Here is a 17,982-nt window from a genome sequence, read left to right on the forward strand (position 1 = left end):
TGTCCAGAAGAAATTCTTCATACCAAAATACATCTACAAATAGAACATTAAAAATGAGGTCCCCTCTCCTGTATTCCATACTATACATTGTGAGAAATTCCTTCATTGACCTCTGTCTAACACCTGGTCCCATTCCCATAAGATATGACTAAATATTACACCAGCCTCACCCTCAACCTTACCGCCTGTGTATCAACACAAGTAGGTCTGCCAGCATGTTCTTTTTATGAAGACAAATGACCCATCTGCCCAGATAGATGCCATATCAGGTAAGGGAGTTATTAATAACTATGGGCTACGGGGCAAAGGACTCAAAGACTTCAGGTGAGGAGGGTAAAATATATGGAGGTAGCAGCCCCCAGACTGAGGCAGTCTGCCTTCTAGCTCACCTTACCTTCTCCTCCCCTCCCTTTCATCTTTATCCTTGAGCTGTTTAGCAAAATGAACAAACAAAACAAAAACCAAAAACCATTTAATGGAACAAACATGTTAAATTGGAAATGAGATAGAAAACTGTTCAGATCTATCTACAGGATTCCAAAATTACTTAATCTTCAACATTCTGAGAAGCAATTTGTCCTTCCTATTTTCAGCTCTAATAAACATATGTTGAGCAACTACAATGTGCCAGGTATTGTGCTAGGCACCTTCACACAAAAGAGGAAACAGGCTCAGAAAGATTAAGTTCTGAATAAGCCAGGGTTAAAAAAAATTAAAAACATAAAAAGCAAGTAAACAACAGCAAGGTTTCGTACCCCTGTCTCTCAATTACAAACCCAATATTCCTTAAACTACTACACATCTGTACTTGTCACTCAAATGGACAAGACCAATAGTGTCAAGAAGGAATTACGTCAGAATCCAAAAGAACCATAGAAAGCATAATGCTGAAACCAAACTTCACCAACAAATACAACGCAACTTGGGAAGGACAGAATCTGCCTGTACGTGTGTTCTCCAGGATCTTAAAGGAGCACAATGTCTGCATGTCTGTCTTCAAACTGTATTAAAAAAATAATGGTAAAATCAGAAACTTTTCCCAGTACTCACCAGATCGTGGAATCTTGGATCATTTTCTTTGTTTGGTCATTTTCCTGGGTCTGATCTCAATCCTATTTCTACCTTCTGCTTTTTGAGGGAAAGGGTCTAGTTTCCAGGACCAGCAATCTTTCACTGTGAGCATGAGGGTCAGGAAAGGGATAGAATTCCCAAGAGATAGGGCACAGGCTAAAGAAGTAGGATCACTATGCAACACCCAAGGCTCCACCTTTCTCCTGAAGCACACTTGTCAGAGGACAAAGAGTAAAGGGAAAGGCACACTGAAGAGATGACCATCTTTCAATCCAGAAAACCTGACTAATGTAGATAACTTGCCTTGTGCAGGGTGATAGCTCCTGGTGTGGATGAGGCAGAGAGAAGAGGAGGTTACCCAGAGGGAATCTCTTGTCCTCCTGTTCTTCTCAGATATTGAAGAATTGTGGTTGTTCTGATCTTCATCCTCCCCCACCTTCCTAGAAACCCAGAGCTTCAAATGCACTTTGAAATGGTTGGAAGAGAGTCTCCTGTGGTGCCTGAGAATCCTGACCTTGTTTAAACAAGTGTCTTTCAACAATGAGACTGTTATCAGCTTTTCTTGTTTCTTATTTTTACATATCTACAGGAATTCCTAAAACACATGCTACACAAGAGAGATGAATTGAAGAATCTTACTTTCTATCCTAGCACCTCCTGAAAAGTTTGCTTTATAGAGGAGCATTGTGATTGCAAGACAGGCCCCCTAACATCTAGATAAGAATTGCAGTAACACTACGTAGCCCAACAGATTTTGAATATGATCACAGAGATTAATTTTATTTCCTTTGAGATGTTATACAAATTCAAGACATTTTATATTATTATAATTACCATTCTATTTTTCATGTTCTTGATAACATAATTCTCCATCTACCATGTTCAAACCTAAAAAGCTCAGAAATAACATATATCTCAAATTATCCTCCCACTGATTCTTTTCTCTTCCCAAGATCACTAATCAACAGCAGTTTTCCCAGCCCAGAAAAAGTATTCTCAATAAGGAAAAAGCCAAAGACACACAACTACTACCCTCCTCTAAACACAGAATTGTTCCTGATGCATCTGTGTCTCCTTTCCTACCTTATGGAAACACCAGAAGACACCTGCTTGGGGCTTCTCTCAAACAACTCGCTGCTATTGTTCAGTCACATTGTATTTCCAAGGATCAGTTCCCCCACTTTGCTACTCATTCTGCCAGGCTTTTCATTCAGGGGTGGTGGGGAGATTCTGGTACTTCAAAAATCTTGGCAGTTTCCCCCATAAATGAGGAACTCTATGTTGTCCTGCCACTCCTCCAGCCTATTCTAGCACATTGCCCTCTGGCAGAGAGGAAAGCCATACTGAAAATGACAGAAGGAAGATATTCTGCGAAAGATTGCAAGAACACACACACACACACACACACACACACACACACATTTTCTCATACTCTGATAAATGAGTCCCAGATCCAGGCAGACCCATTTGAGAGACAAATGGGCAGGAGATTTCACAATCAGGAAATCAGCTCAATTGCCTTTACCTCAGTACTGTGTCTTACAGGGTGTGTCCCTGTAAAGATTCTATACACAGAAGGTAATCCTAGGTAAACAACAACAAACACCTGGCAAGACGAAAAAGACGCCTCTGGGAATGTCATTCTGCACAACAAGGAACAAGCAGCCCATCCCCTTGTTAGAAGTGGGTCCCTGTGCTTCAGAGCTGAGCAGTCTGGAAATTGGGAGAAGTGGATCAGCAGGGAGCTGGTACTATGATAACAGCACCAGCTCCCTGCTATTAAAGAGAAGTTTTGAAGTTCTACTTTGGGTTTAATAGGTGATTTAGCAAGCATCCAGAGGCAGAACACCTGACCTTGCCGTGCCTTCCTGTCCTAGTTTAGGGAGCAGGACACCTCTTTCTCTCCTGAGAGCAGAGAAGAACCACAGAGCTCAGCAGAAAATGAATCTCACTGGAAGAGGGTCAGGGCAATGAGCAAGCCCCTCAACCAGCCATCCCACCTTACCACTCAAATTCTAAAGGCTCCTTCATATCTGTATCTTCCTACCCATATCATAGCAGCCCAAGGAACTCTCAATTTTCATTCCTATCCCTACCCTGCCTATAATTTCCTATGGGCTAGTGGTAAGAGAAGGAGATTTGGAGGCAGACTTCCATTTGAATCTCAGGTCCACCATCCATCATGCCTGTGGATAACTTATTCTAACTTTTCTGAGCCTCTGTTTTTCCATGTGTAGGTAGAGACAATATCTGCCTATTGAGGCAGTTGAAAGCCCTGTGGGATAACTGATGTAAGATACCTACTATAGTGCCAGGCCCATGACGGACGATCAATATATGATAATCTCTCCCCACCTCTCTCCTTCCTGTGCCAATCTCCAGGGAGATTGGGAGGTTGTCAGATAGCTGTACCAATCAGTAAATGTAAATAACCCCAAATAAGAAAACAAAACACCCATTGTCAAAATATTTATAATATTTGTAGATCTAACTATATTTTTGTCTTGTGTGTAAAGAGGAAGTTAAAGTAATCATAAAGTTAATGTGGGTTTTAAAACTCTTCATATCAACTAGAGATGATTTGACAGTCTAAGTATCATACCTGTTAGGAGGTCTCTGAATTTGACAAACATGTTGAGGAAGGGATATTTAAATAAGACTGATCAAAGAGCATAATGCTGTAAACTAAGGTATAAAACAGAATGTCAGATAGTGATATATTATTAATTAGTTAATTCACCTTCTGTCCCTAAATTTCTTTTTTTTTTTTATTTTTTTTTTTTGTCCCTAAATTTCTCAACTCCTTCTAGCTGGTTCTGTTGATACCACCTATCTGCTGGCTACATTTTTACCCAGTTCCTGAACCAATCTTGATAGAGGCAGTAAGGAGACCAATAGTCTCAGCTTCTTCTCCCCATTATTCTTACTGTACTCCCCAATCTGAGAAAATGTATGATTGATTATTATTCACAAGGGGTGTCCAGTTAGTCATGCTTAGTACATAAGTACTGTCAATATACATTCACATAGGAAAAGAGAATTCAGAGTTTTTCTTTATCCTTTTAAAAAATTTAATACCTTCTATCATCCCCTCAAAATGACTATGTGACCTAGTCCTTCTTTGCTATATGTTGACAGAAAGAGTCAGATCTACAGAAAAGTTAGGAATAGTAAATGCACCCTGCAAAGATGCAGAGAGCAGTTTAAAACAAAGGCATGGGGGATCCCTGGGTGGCGCAGCGGTTTGGCGCCTGCCTTTGGCCCAGGGCGCGATCCTGGAGACCCGGGATCGAATCCCACGTCGGGCTCCCTGTGCATGGAGCCTGCTTCTCCCTCTGCCTGTGTCTCTGCCTCTCTCTCTCTCTCTCTCTATGTGACTATCATTAATAAAAAAAAAATCTTTAAAACAAAGGCATGTGTTGAGACACCTGGGTGGCTCAGCAGTTGAGCATCTGTCTGCCTTTGGCTCAGGGCGTGGTCCTGGGGTCCTGAGATAGAGTCTTGGATCAGATTCCCAGCGAGGAGCATGCTTCTCCCTCTGCCTATGTCTCTCCCTCTCTCTCTGTCCCTCATGAATAAATAAATAAAATCTTTTAAAAAATAAAAACTAAAATAAAACAAAGGGATGTGAATATTGCTAGAAATACCAGTCACGGTCCTGGTTTCTTGATTTGTCCTGGGAATAAAAATGTGCCAGGGAAATGAACTTTAAAGCTTTCTTTGGGGGTGCCTGGGTGGTTCAGTCAGTTAAGCATCCGACTTGTGATTCAGCTCAGGTCATGATCTCGAGGTCATGAGATGGAACCCCATGTTGTGCTCCACTTGAGATTCTCTCTCTGCCCTTCCCCTTACACTCAATAAATAAATAAATAAATAAATAAATAAATAAATAAATAAATAAATAAATAAATAAAATCTTTAAAGATTTGTTTGATTTTATTTTGAAATGAAAGAGGCAACAAGATCCCAGTAGAGATAGGAAGAGAACAAAGATCATAAGTTTATTGTCCAAATCCAGAGGAAAACCCTCAAGATTTTTGCCTAATATATATTTAAATTGAACAATGAAAGTTTATTTGGTACTTTCCACCATCCCTTACTCTGGTTCCCTCTCTCCTAACATAGGTTTGGATCTTTTTCAGGACCCAGGAAAGGTTAGATATAGGTATTGTATCCTGGACCCATATTCTCTCTCCCTCCTCTTCCATTAAACTCAGTTTCCTTCCATGAGTCACCATGGAACAGAGTTCAGCCAATAAACCAAGTGAAACAATCTGCTTTGGACTCTGCCCTGCTCTGCTCCTCCTTAACAGTCATTTACGGGTAGCACAGCTTCCTTGATATTGGTTTTTGCCTCCCACTACAGCCTAGCACATTTTATGGCATACAATTACAATAACAAACATCCATATAGTGCTCCCCATGTGTTAGAAACTGTTCTAAGCACTTTACATACACATAAAGAAACGGGGCCACAGAGAAGTTAAATAACTTGCTCCAGATCACGTAGCTAGTAGTAGAGATTTGGAATTTCCAGGTTGTGTGGGTTTGGAATCCGTTTTCTTCAGTTATACCATCTTCGTAGCAAATTCTTGAAAATCTTTTTCTTCTTTTCTTTTTTTTTTTTTGAAAAACTAGAATTACCTTCAATATTGCCTTTCTTTTACCAAGATATAATTCACATACCATAGAATTCACTCTTTTTAAAGTTTTTTAGTGGTTTTTATATCCACAAAGTTGTACAACCATCATAGCTATCTAATATTAGAATATTTTCATCATCCCCCAAAAGAAATTTATACCAGTAGCAGTCACTACCCAATACCCACTCTCCCCAGCCCTTGCCGGTCACTAACATTTTTGCTGTCTCTGTGGATGTGCCTTCTTGAACATTTCATATGAATAGAATCATACGATTTGTAGCTTTCTCTCTGGTTTCTTTCACTTAGCATATTTTTAAGGTCACTCATTGTAATACTTAGGGTTCTCTAGAGAAATAAAATTAATAAGATATATAGATGTATATATGTAGATATACATGAATATGCAGATGTATAAGAGGAGACTTATTATAGGAATTGGCTTATGAGGTTATGGAAGCCAAGAAGTCCCACAGTCTGCAATCCGCAAGCTGAAAAGTCAGGAAAGCTGGTGGTACAATTCAGTGTGAAGCTGAAGCCCTGAGAACTGGGGACCACTGGTAGAAGTCCTAGAGCTTGAAGACCAGACCACCAGGAGCTCCAATGTTGAAGGGCAGGATGTCCTATCTCAAGAGAGAGAAAGTCACCCTTCCTCCACCTCTTTGCTCTATTCAGGCCCTCAACAGGATGGATGATGATCACCCACACTGGTGAGAACAGATCTTTACAAAGTCCACTGAATCATATGCTAATCTTTTCCAGAAACATCCTCACAGAGACACCCAGAAAGAATGTCTCCCAGCTATGTGAGCATTCCTCAGCCCAAATTGACACATCAAATTAACCAACACAGTCTGCCATCCAAGAGATTTTATTCTTGTGAAAACCTGACCCCACATCTTTCAATTTTCTCTCTCAGCCATTTCTCTCCCTAAGCATTTTCTCTCCCTGCAGAAAGTGTTCCTGCTTCTCCCCAATACAGAAGCTCTTCTCTCCCCCAATTCATGTCCATGCACCTTACACCAGCCTCCAACTGTGAAAATCCTTCTTCCAAACCTCAGATCTATTTCTTGGGTGTGATCTGACCTCAGTACAGCTGTGTTGAGTGATGAGGAAAGCCCCATATTTGTCCACCATCTTAAGTCCACCTCCTAACGATCACATCCATGTTGTAGCATAAATCAGTACTTTATTCTTTTTTGTGGCTGAATGATGGTTTTAGTTCTTATATTTAGGTCTTTGACTTATTTTGGGTTGATTTCTGCATGTTATGAAGTAAGCATTCAATTTCATTCCTTTGCAAATGTATATCCAGTTGTTTCAAGGCAATTTCAGTGTTTCAGTGTTGTACATGAATATCCAGTGTGTCCATACAATTAATTGTTTTGGCACTACGTAGAAAATCAAATGGCCATAGGTATGAGTTTATTTCAAGACTCTCAACTCTGCTCCATTGGTCTATATGTCTATCCTATGCTAGTAGTACACAGTCTAAAGTACTTAACTTTGCAATGAGTTTTAAAGTCATTAAATTCGAATCCTCCAATATTGTTCTCTTTCTAATGTTTGACCCTTATGTTCCACCATGAATTTTAGAATCAGCCTGACCATTCCTGTAAAGAAGGCCATCTGGAATTTTGGTAGAGATTACATTAACTATGTGGATCAACTTTGGGAATACTGCCATCTTAACAATATTAAGTCTTCCTACCTAAGAATACAGACTGTCTTTCCATTTATTTAGATCTTTAATTTTTTAATGATATTTTGTAGTTTTCAGTGTACAAGTCTCATTTGTTGTCACTGCTAACATTTACAGTTCCATGGCCTCTAAAGGTTAAGCCAAAATTTGTGTATGACTTGGCAATACCACAGAATGTTCTGTCTCTGAGAAAATTCATTCTAGAACAGGTTGGACAGTGAATGCCTCTTATAGGTTGACCAGACAAGCTACATATATCTAATACCATAGCATAATAAAAGGCCACTACTGGTCCTTCTCATATTTGGATAAATGCACAGACCATAGAGCAGCACGTTTTCCACCTCTTAGTGTCAGAACTCAGTTTCTTTTCTTTTTTTTCTAAGATTTTATTTATTTATTCATGAGAGACACACAGAGAAAGGCAGACACATAGGCAGAGGGAGAAGTAGGCTTCCCAAGGGGAGCCCAATGCAGGACTCCATCGCCAGACCCGTGATTCATACCCTGAGCCGAAGGCAGATGCTTAACCTCTGAACCACCCAGGTGTCCTCCAGTTTATTTTCTTTCAGGAGCCTGAGTTAATCTAATTTCTCAGGTTGTCACAAATTTGTGGTACTAGAGATGATATCCAAATAAACACATCTCTCTAGATTGCTATCAACATAAATGCTTCTTCATGTCTAACCTATGGAGAACACTGCTCTCTGGGCACCCAAAATATGTTTGATTGAGGTTTGAATAAAAGCCACAAAGGAGCAGCCCCCAATATCACAGTTTAATCCTACATCTCATGTGTAAAAATACAAGAATTTCTATCTAGCACAGATAATTCTATCCCAGGGTTCAAAGAACTTCTTTTCGTGAGTGACTTACCTCACATGCTATCTGAATATCTATAAATCCACAACCTGTGGCCTTGCTGATACTATCAAATCTTTATTGGCCGTTGATTTGTAGTTAACATAAGCTTGTACTTCCATTTTTAAGTCAGCTTGCGTCCATTCCCCAGTCAATGCTAACTCAGTGAGTTAAAAATAATCAATTTTAATATCAGCCCAAGAAGAGCAACCTTGGGAAGATAAATGTGGTGGTGGTGAGGGGGTGGTACTTTATAGATAATTATAAAATCACATGTGGTTTATTTGTATTTCTTTTTTCCCAACCCTACAGAATCAGAATATTCCTCAAAGTTATCTTCATTTTTATAATAGAAAGCCACTTCAGAATACTCCACGACTGTCTTAACAACTTCACATGTGGAAACTAAGTTCTGAGTGATAAAATGACTTACCCAGGGTCAGAAGATCTAATCAGAAGTGAAAGCTCCTGATCCTGAATTCCTGATTAGACCATCCTAAGAATGGAATGTGGGTGAGGACAAGAACTACAGGGAATGAAATCAAAGTCACCTGGTGATATGGGAGATGCTTAGGCTTCAAGAAAGGATGCAAATACAACAGGTTCAACTTTCAATATCAAAAAGCCATTTGATTCCTGTGCTATAAATGAGGTAACCATAGCTGTACCTTCTGGGCTGCTATAGCCACACCTCCCTGCTAAAGAAATAATAAAAACAGCAACCCTGCCTTCCATCTCTTATTCTATCTGACGAGCATGCTATGAAGTGCAACACCTTCTCCACAAATGCATAGAATCCTAAACAACCAGAGAGCCCTCCAAAAGCAACAAAAAAACCTCACCTCCTTAATTTACCAATGAGGAAACTCAGGCACACAATTGAAGGGTATCTTCCAACAGTTAATTAGCCCTTAAGCTAAGACTACTAGTGTGAGTCTTGAATCTCCACCTGGTGCTCTTTCACTATCATTTGCCACCATTCATAAAGCTAACTAGAGGTCTAATCCCTTTTTATTCAGTTAAGTTTTATAGGGATGAGGATAAGGAAAAAGATCCTAGTTTTTAGAATTCATTATGTATGTGTACTTTCATAGTTTCTTCTTCCTGCCAGGTCTTTGGGTTGTTTATGCGTCTGGACTAGCCCCTGGAAATCTATCTCATACCTGCCCAAGATTTTAATAAAAGAATGAAGGACACTGAGGTAAGTCCCTTGCTCTTTGCTCATGAAAAGAGTGCCAGAGTTTAAAAATAGATTTCAGGTCCCAGCACTCAGGACAGGATTCTTTCCATTCCACACTGATCCCTGTACAAGTAGCTGCTTTGTGTCTGTGTGTGTGCACTCATTTCCTTCTACTTTCATTCTCTCCAGTTAGAAACTGTGTCCAAGAGATGACATGCTAATATAGAGCATTGAATACTCAACATGCTTACTCAGTGTTTAATTGGTTTTCCTGTTATTATCTGTGTCTTCCCAACCAGATGGTAATTTCCTTGAGGGCATGGTTAGCTTCTTAGCACCTCCATTAGCCCAGCCCAGAAGTAGGCAGAGGGCAGTAGCCACATCTGAAGTCAGAGGTATGGTGTGGAATTGAAACTGGCTAAATCTAGGCTGGTTGGGAAGGACAAGAATGAAGTGAGAGAGACAACTTCATGCGAACAAGAATTTAAGGACCTCGGCTACTTTCTTCATTGCTGTATCCCTTCTACCTAGAGCAGTGTCTGGCACATATCAAAATTCATATGCTTGTTTAATAAATAAATAGCCAAATTACCTATAAAAATAGCTTGGGGGGTACCTGGGTGGATCAGTCAGATAAGGGTCTGACTCTTGATTTCAGCTCATGTCATGATCTCAGAGTCATGGGATCGAACCCTGCATCAGGCTCCCCACTTGGCATGGCGGGGCATATGCCTGAGATTCCCTCTCTCCCTCTCCCTCTGCCCCTCCTCTCTCTCTCTCTCTCTCTCAAATAAGTTAATAAATCTTTTTAAAAAATAAAAATAGCATCGGATCCAAAAGAAATTTTTATAGAAAAATAACCTATACAAATTAATTAGATATAAGAATTAAACTATAATGCTAAAAGTACAAGTAGGGTTGGGGAGTCATTTTTAAGTGTTAGATAGGAAGTATCAAGGTACCCAGGTCTCTACTCAATGGAAACACATTTGTAGTTCTATCAATAGGCAGGGTACTGGTTTTCTCTATAAAAGGGATACAAAATTCTTTGCTACACGTAGAAAGCAAAATATTGATCCCTCAGAGTGAAAAGAGAATGATAAATCCAATAAAGAAAACCCAGTCATTTGAAAGCTCTGTGTGACTGGTAGTAAATGGCCCCTCAAAGACATCTCTGTCCAAATCTCCAGAACTGTGAATCTGTTAGTTTTTAATAGTGTTAAAGTAGCAAAGGGGAATTAGATTGCAGTTGGAATTAATCAACACAAAGATTGTTCCGGATTATCCAGTGAGTCTGACATAGTCACAAAGACCATAAATGTGGAAGAAAAGGCACAAGTGTCATTCCCAGCATAGGGAATGTGTGAAAACCTTGATATGGCTTTGAAGATGGAGGAGTCGTGAGCCAAGGAATGCAAGCAGTCTCTATAAGCTGAAAAAAGGCAAAAAAAAGGGATTTTCCCCTAAGGTCTCCAGAAGGAATCTGATACCCATTTTAAACTTCTGATTTCTAGAACCTATAAGGTAAAAATCTGTGTTGGTTTAAACCATCTAATGTGTGGTGATTTGTTACAGCAGCAACAGGAAACTAACAGGGTTCCTGGGTGGCTCAGTCAGTTAAGGATCTGAATCTTAATTTTGGCTCCTGTCATGATCTCAGGGTTGTGTGATCAAGCCCCATGTCAAGGTCTGCACTAGGCGTGGAATCTGCTTAATACTCTCTCTCCCTCCCTCTGCCCCTACCCCTGTCACCCCCACTCAGTATACATGCCGTCTCCTCCTCTGTCTTCTTTGAAAAAAAAAAAAAAAAAAAGGAAACTAACATACTCAGTTTAAAAACAGAGCTGCAGAACCACAAAACTCCCCCCAGTAGGAGTTTGGAGCACCTGCTTGTGGAAGCTGGTTGTGAGGTGAGTTGGGAAAGGTGGAAAACACAGTTTCTACAGAAGACAACTGAAATAGATGTGCTCAACTAACTTTGAGTGTGTACATAATTCAAGAACAAGGAACTGTTACGGGTTGAAGTGTGCCACCCCAAAATTCATATGCTGTACCACAGAATGTGACCTTATTTGGAAATAGTCTTTACAGAGGCAATTGAGATAAAAGGAGGACATTAAAGTGGACCTTTACTCAATATAACTAGTGTCCTTTTAAAAGAGGAGAATTTGTTATGCCTGGGTGCCTCAGCAGTTAAGCATCTGCCTTTGGCTCAGGGCATGATCCTAGGATCCGAGATCGGATCCCACATCGGGCTCCCTGCATGGAGTCTGCTGCGCCCTCTGCCTGTGTCTCTGCCTTTCTTTCTCTCTCTCTCTCTGTCTCTCTCTCTCTGTTTCTCTCTCTCTCTCCCTCTCTCTCTCCCCCTGTATTTCTCTCAAGAATAAATAAATAAATCTTTAAAAATAAAAAAATAAAGGGGGGGATTTGAAGAAAGCCACGTATGCAGAAAGGATACCATATGAACATAAATAAAGACAGCCATCTCCAAGCCAAAAAAAAAGGGGGGGGGGCGGGCGCTGGGACAGAACTTTCCCTCCTAGCAATCAGAAAGAAACCTTGATCTGCCAACAGCTTGATTTTAGACTTCTAGCTTCCAGAACTGTGAGAGAATGAAGTTATGTTGCCACTCAGTTTGTGGTACTTCATTAGAGCAGCCCTAGCAAACTAATAGTGATTAAGGCTCTAAAGAAAAAGTGTATGATTTTCACTGAAGCAAAACAGGTGTTTTGTCCTATTGCCTTTTGCTTTCTTGTGCTTCACAGATCATGTGTTTCTTACAAATTGCAGGTGTGTATCAAGCTTGCATTTTTTTCCTTTTTCTTTTTCTTTTTAAGATTTTATTTATTTGAGAGAGAGAGAGCACAGCAAGGGGGAAGACTGGGGGAGAAGCAGACCCCCCTCCCCTGCTGAGTGGGAGCCCTACTCAGAGCTTGATCCAGGGACTCTGGGATCATGACCTGAGCCAAAGGCAGATGCTTAACTGACTGAGCCATCCAGGTGCCCCTAACCTTATATTTTTTTTCAACAGCATTTGTTCACTTTGTGTCTCTGTTGGTTATTCTCACAATGTTTCAAACTTTATTATTATTGTTGTTAGATTTGTTACAGTGGTCTGCAATCTGATTATGACTCCCTAAAACCTCAGATGACAGTTAACATGTTTTTAGTAATAAAATATTTTTTAATATTTATTTAATTATTTTAGAGGAGGGAGGGAAAGTTTTTTTTTTTTAATTCTATTTATTTCTTTGAGAGAGAGCATGAGCTCCAGTGAGAGAGAGAGCAAGAGTGGTGGGGAGGGGCAGAGGGAAAGAGCTAAACAGACTCCCTGCTGGGCGTAGAGCCCAATGAAGTGCTGGACACCCATCCCAGGATCCCAGGATCATGACCTGAGCTCAAGGCAGATGCTTAACCCACTAAGCCAGCCAGGCACCCCAAGAGAAATATAGTTTTAAGCAGACTCCATGCCGAGCATGGAACCTGGTGCCTGGCTCAATCTCACAACCCTGAGATCACATCCTGAGCTGAAAACAAGAGTCGAACACTTTGCCCGTACCACCCAAGCACCAGAGCAATAAAGCATTTTTAATTAAGATATGCACATTGTCTTTTTAGACATAGTGCTATTCCACACTTAATGTACTACAGTACAATGCAAACATAACTTTTGTTTGCACCAGAATCAAAAATTTCATTTGACTCACTTCATTACAATATTCGCTTTATTATAGTGGTCTGAAACCACACCCACAATACCTCTGAAGTATGCCTGTATAATTTACTCTTGAACAATGTAGGGTTTAGGGACATGGATCCCCTGAGCAGTAGAAAATAAGCATACAACTTTTGACTCCTCCAAAACTTAACTACTAATAGCCTATTCACCGGAACCCTTGCGAATAACATAAACAATCCAGCAGTATTTATTTTGTAGATTATATGTATTACATGCTGTATTCTTACAATAAAGCAAGCTAGAGAAAAGGAAACACTATTAAGAAAATCATAAGGAAGAGAAAATATATTTATAGTACTGTAATGTATTGAAAAAAAAATCCAGGTATAAGGGCACCCACACAACTCAAACCCCGGTTGTTCAAGGGTCAACTGTACCTCCCCGTGCCTCCCTGAAAGGCCTAGCTAGCCCCTCGCTGGCTGTAAGGACTGCTGAGGAGGGTCAGTCAGGTCAAGGGCACCGGGTCCAGATGCATTTTCAGTGTGTGTGCTGCACGTTACAGGAGCTTTAGTGCGTGATTTCCACACTACAGATGGCTCTCCCTAAGTAGCAGGAAGACAGCTTGGTCTGAAACGTCTGAGAAACTCAGCCGGCGAGGGGGTTCCTAGCAGAAAGGGGCCACACTCCTAGAAATGAAAGGAAAGGCAAGAGACAAAACAGGGATGAGGTTGACAGGGAGAAGGGAAAGGAGCACAGCAAAAGAGAAGACAAATTAAGAAAACAGAAATCCGGTCACCAAGGAACAGCATATCACTGCACAGTCATAAAAACCTAAAAGTCGAAACTCACAAGATGTTTTTACCAAAGAAATACAGGTTCGTTCACCTGGTGATTATTGTTCGTTTGCATAAAATTCGCACCACCGCTCACAACCGTTCCACTCTCCCTCTTGTCCTCCCTCTTTTCTTCCCAAACGTCCGAGTCTACCCCTACCCCTCCAGCTGCATCACTGCCATCCGGCCTCCACCCTTACTGCCCCCAAAGCCCAGTTCACTACCGGTAGTGTCCCTCCTCCGGCCACTCTGCTTTCGGATGCAACGGGACCAGCCAGAGGGGGAAAAGAATCATCGGTTTGGGTACGACAAGGTGTGCCAGTCTCAAGGAAATGCTTCTCGGTCCCTCCTTCCCACTGGTGGGGCGTGGCTGCCAGCAAAGGATGGAGTCGGGGCGGGCTCCCCGCAAAGGGAAATCTGCGGGCACTGAGGTTTCCGGGACTCACCACACACTGGCCAGCAGGAAAGCTGCTGAAACGGTAAAATTTACCTCGTCGCTGATCTACTCACTGAGTGCCTCCCCTCGAGACTGCTCCGGGGTCAGGTCAGGAGACGTCAGTCCAAGTGAAACGTGCAAAGGCCTGGTAAAGCGCAACAGCACCACCTACTGTCCGACCTGATCCCAGCGGCCTTCGTTGGTGCTCCAAAGGGCTCCAAAGGGCTGGTCAGGGTTTAGCCTGATGAGTCCCCTCCTGGGGTAATTGCAACCTCAAGCCTTGGCTGGGGATGCCCTAAGGAATAAATGGAAATAAAAGTATTAGCAGGTAATCATTCATTAGCATATGCTTTCTAAATACACTCTGGGCTCTCTTCTGGGATATAGCATTAACGGAAGTAGTTGTCCCTGACCTGCCCCCATGGAATTTACAATCATAGGAAACACAAAAGAGAATACACGGCTGAAAGAATTCCAAATTAGATGCTAACACTTCATACAAATTCTATTAAAGAAATGCGGGCCGCGGATAACTTAAATAGGTGGCTGGTTTGTTCAGCACTGATAGCTCGCATACCAAACAGAAAGGAGCACCTATTAGAACAGAAAGAATTTAGGTGCAGTGTAATGTGGAGTATTTAGCAATTGAGGTACTTTGGTTCTCTAGAGGCTTCTCTATTAGAGTTTTTCTTCCTTTGGAGCTCTTAAGATCGGATGAACTGTACTAAATGTCACTGAATTGTACATTTAAAATGGTTAATGGGTGATTTATGTTATATGAATTTTACATTAATTTTTTTTAAAGGGATGAGGTCTCATCGGCCAGTTGTTCTTCCTACCTTTTCTGACATGATTGATTAATAAAAGCCAAGTGAGGGATGCCTGGGTGGCTCAGCGGTTAAGCTCGGGTGGTGATCCTGGAGTCCCGGGATCGAGTCCCGCATCGGGCTCCCTGCATAGAGCCTGCTTCTCCCTCTGCCTGTGTCTCTGCCTCTCGCTGTGTGTGTCTCTCATGAATAAACAAATAAATTCTTAAAAAAAAAAAAAAAAAAAAAAGCCAAGTGAACTGACCTGACTTCGTATTATGCCATCTTCTACTCTGCTTCCCCAAGCGTCCAAATCTCCTGAGGCAGAGGCTGTAGCTTATTCATTTGTAATTTCTGCAGCATCCTATTAGACTGCTACATCTCTATTCTAGTATACAGAATTTTGTTTAAAAATCTCATTACTGGGCACCCCGGGGTGGCTCAGCAGTTTAGCGCCACCTTCAGCCCAGGGCGTGATCCTGGAGTCTCGGGATCGAGTCCCACATCAGGCTCCCTGAGAGGAGCCTGCTTCTCCCTCTGCCTATGTCTCTGCTTCTCTGTGTGTCTCTCATGAATAAATAAGTAGAATCTTGGGCAGCCCGGGTGGCGCAGCGGTTTAGCACCGCCTGCAGCCCAGGGCGTGATCCTGGAGACCCTGGATGGAGTCCCACGTCAGGCTCCCTGCATGGAGCCTGCTTCTTCTCCCTCTGCCTGTGTCTCTGCCTCTCTCTGTCTCTATGAATAAATAAATAAAATCTTTAAAAATAAATAAATAAATAAATAAATAAATAAATAAATAAATAAATAAATAATAAAATCTTAAAAAATATATCATTATTGTGAAGGAACCACTGATGGGAGTTACAATCTCTAGAACATAGGGATTGAAAAAAAAAATACAACAGAGGAAGAGGCCAGAATTTATCCTCCAATTTTATTGAGCAATTCAAACAAAAGAAGAACTTACGAACAAAGTGGCTAGATATCTGTTATTTCTTTTTTTTCTCCCCAAGTGTTCATTCCCTTATAAATTTTATTATTACCTCTTTCTCGAATTCCTGGTCCTCTGGCTCATTTTCAGCAATGCTGCAGTCCCGCCATTCCTACCAGGTGGTTATTTCTGCCTCAAAATTCAATCAATTAGCATTTGTTTGAGTTCTCATTATCTGCTCTGCTCATGTGAAGTGTTGAACTGTAGGAATTCACACTGAAATATCCACTGGGGACCTCTTCATTCTGCAGTTTACTCCAGACGACACTTTCCTAGATTCTGCTCTCCTCAGAACTCCTGCAACAGCCAGCTGTTCCTGTGTTACTTGGGGCATTCTCTTTTTGTAGGATTCTGCAATCATGAGGGATCCCAGCTTGAAATCTGGTGCGGTGGATGCTTCTGAAATCTATTTACACGAGGCACAGAGAAACTCCTGGGAAAGCATTCATTTTTAAGGAAAAAGAGAGTTGGGTCAGGACTTATAACTGAGATCTAGGGAAAGGAGACTGTACCTGTGACTCATAGAGTTATTTCCCCAAGCAGCAACAACAACAAACTGTATTAAACCTTGGGTAGCAGCTGCTTTGGAATTGTTTCAAAGGCATTTAACACAGAAGGGGAAAAAAAATAAAAAATAATAAAAATAAAAAATAAAAAAAAAAAAACACAGAAGGGAGGCAGACAGATTCTCTGACTTTCTCTGAAAATGCAGTCCAGCGTCATTATAAGAGGGCAGCAGGATGCTGACGCCTACCTGGAAACTTGCACCACAGGGAAACAGAGCAATCCTCACAGAGACTGTGAATAGAGTCAGCAGAAGAGTCACTGCAGCCACATCTGGAAGCTAGCTGGGCCTTCTCAGGCCTCCAGAGTTCAGTAACATCAGCAGAGAGAATCCAAGGCGGAGAAGGAAACTGGTAGACTCGCGAAGAAGCTGGCTGGGATTTGGGTTGGTGAGAATTGACGAGGTGTCCCACTGCCCTGAGGACTCCCAGGGCCAGGTGAGGAACTAGCTTTTTGAGATGTATCTGAGGTTCTGCAACTGACTAAAGACAAGATGAAAGAACACAGGTGATCACTATCAATATGACCTCATGTTTAACCCAGGTCGGTGTGTCCTAGGGAATGTGGATTGTGGGTATCTAACTCCGCATGTATATGTTGTTTCTTTATCTAGTTGCTGATGTAACAAATTACCACACACCTAGTGCTAAAACAATACAAAATCCCTATTTTACAGTTCTCTATGCCAGAAGTCAAACTCTGACCTCTTTGGGCTAAAGCCAAGGTGTTGGCAGGACCGTGTTCCTCCCTGGAAGTTTTTAAAGAAAATCTGTTTCCTTGGCTTTCCCAGCTTCTAGACACCTCCCACCTTTCTCGGTTGATCCAGCAACGGCCAGTCTAGCCCTTCCCACATCACATGTGTTTTTCTCTGACCCCTATTCTATCACTATCTCTGACCACAACTGGGAAAGTTTCTCTGCTTGTAAGGACTCCTGTGATGTTTAGATTGGGCTCACAGGATAATTGCCCATCTAAAAGTCTATAATCTTTGTCACATCTGTAGAGTCCCTTCCGTTGTGTAAAATGACATAATCCCAGCTTCCAAGGATTAGATCGTGAACTCTCTGGGGGTGTTACTCTGCCCATCACACATTGCTTGGATGAGATTTTAGCATGAGCTCCGTATCTCCTGCCTCTTTGTACTACCCATTTCCTGCACACAGTGAGAGATGAGTAAGTGTTGTTGACCACAAAAGAAGCATCTCCCTTGCCAATTACT

General features: G+C 41.4%; 1 protein-coding gene across 2 annotated transcripts in view; it reads right to left on the reverse strand.

The window, feature by feature from the left end:
- Nucleotides 1-14,470, reverse strand: part of STYK1 (serine/threonine/tyrosine kinase 1) — a 32,856-nt gene extending 18,386 nt beyond the window's left edge. The window contains exon 1 of one of the 2 annotated variants that reach the window (XM_038576795.1): nucleotides 14,191-14,470. The gene's annotated coding sequence lies outside the window, so the exon portion shown is untranslated. Of the gene's footprint in view, nucleotides 1-1,050; nucleotides 1,400-14,190 lie in introns of those variants that run through there. The other variant, XM_038576794.1, reaches the window with a different exon arrangement.
- Between the last annotated feature and the right edge of the window lie 3,512 nt (nucleotides 14,471-17,982).

This window comes from Canis lupus, chromosome 27 (assembly GCF_011100685.1).
Source record: "Canis lupus familiaris isolate Mischka breed German Shepherd chromosome 27, alternate assembly UU_Cfam_GSD_1.0, whole genome shotgun sequence".
NCBI classification, from domain to species: domain Eukaryota; kingdom Metazoa; phylum Chordata; class Mammalia; order Carnivora; family Canidae; genus Canis; species Canis lupus.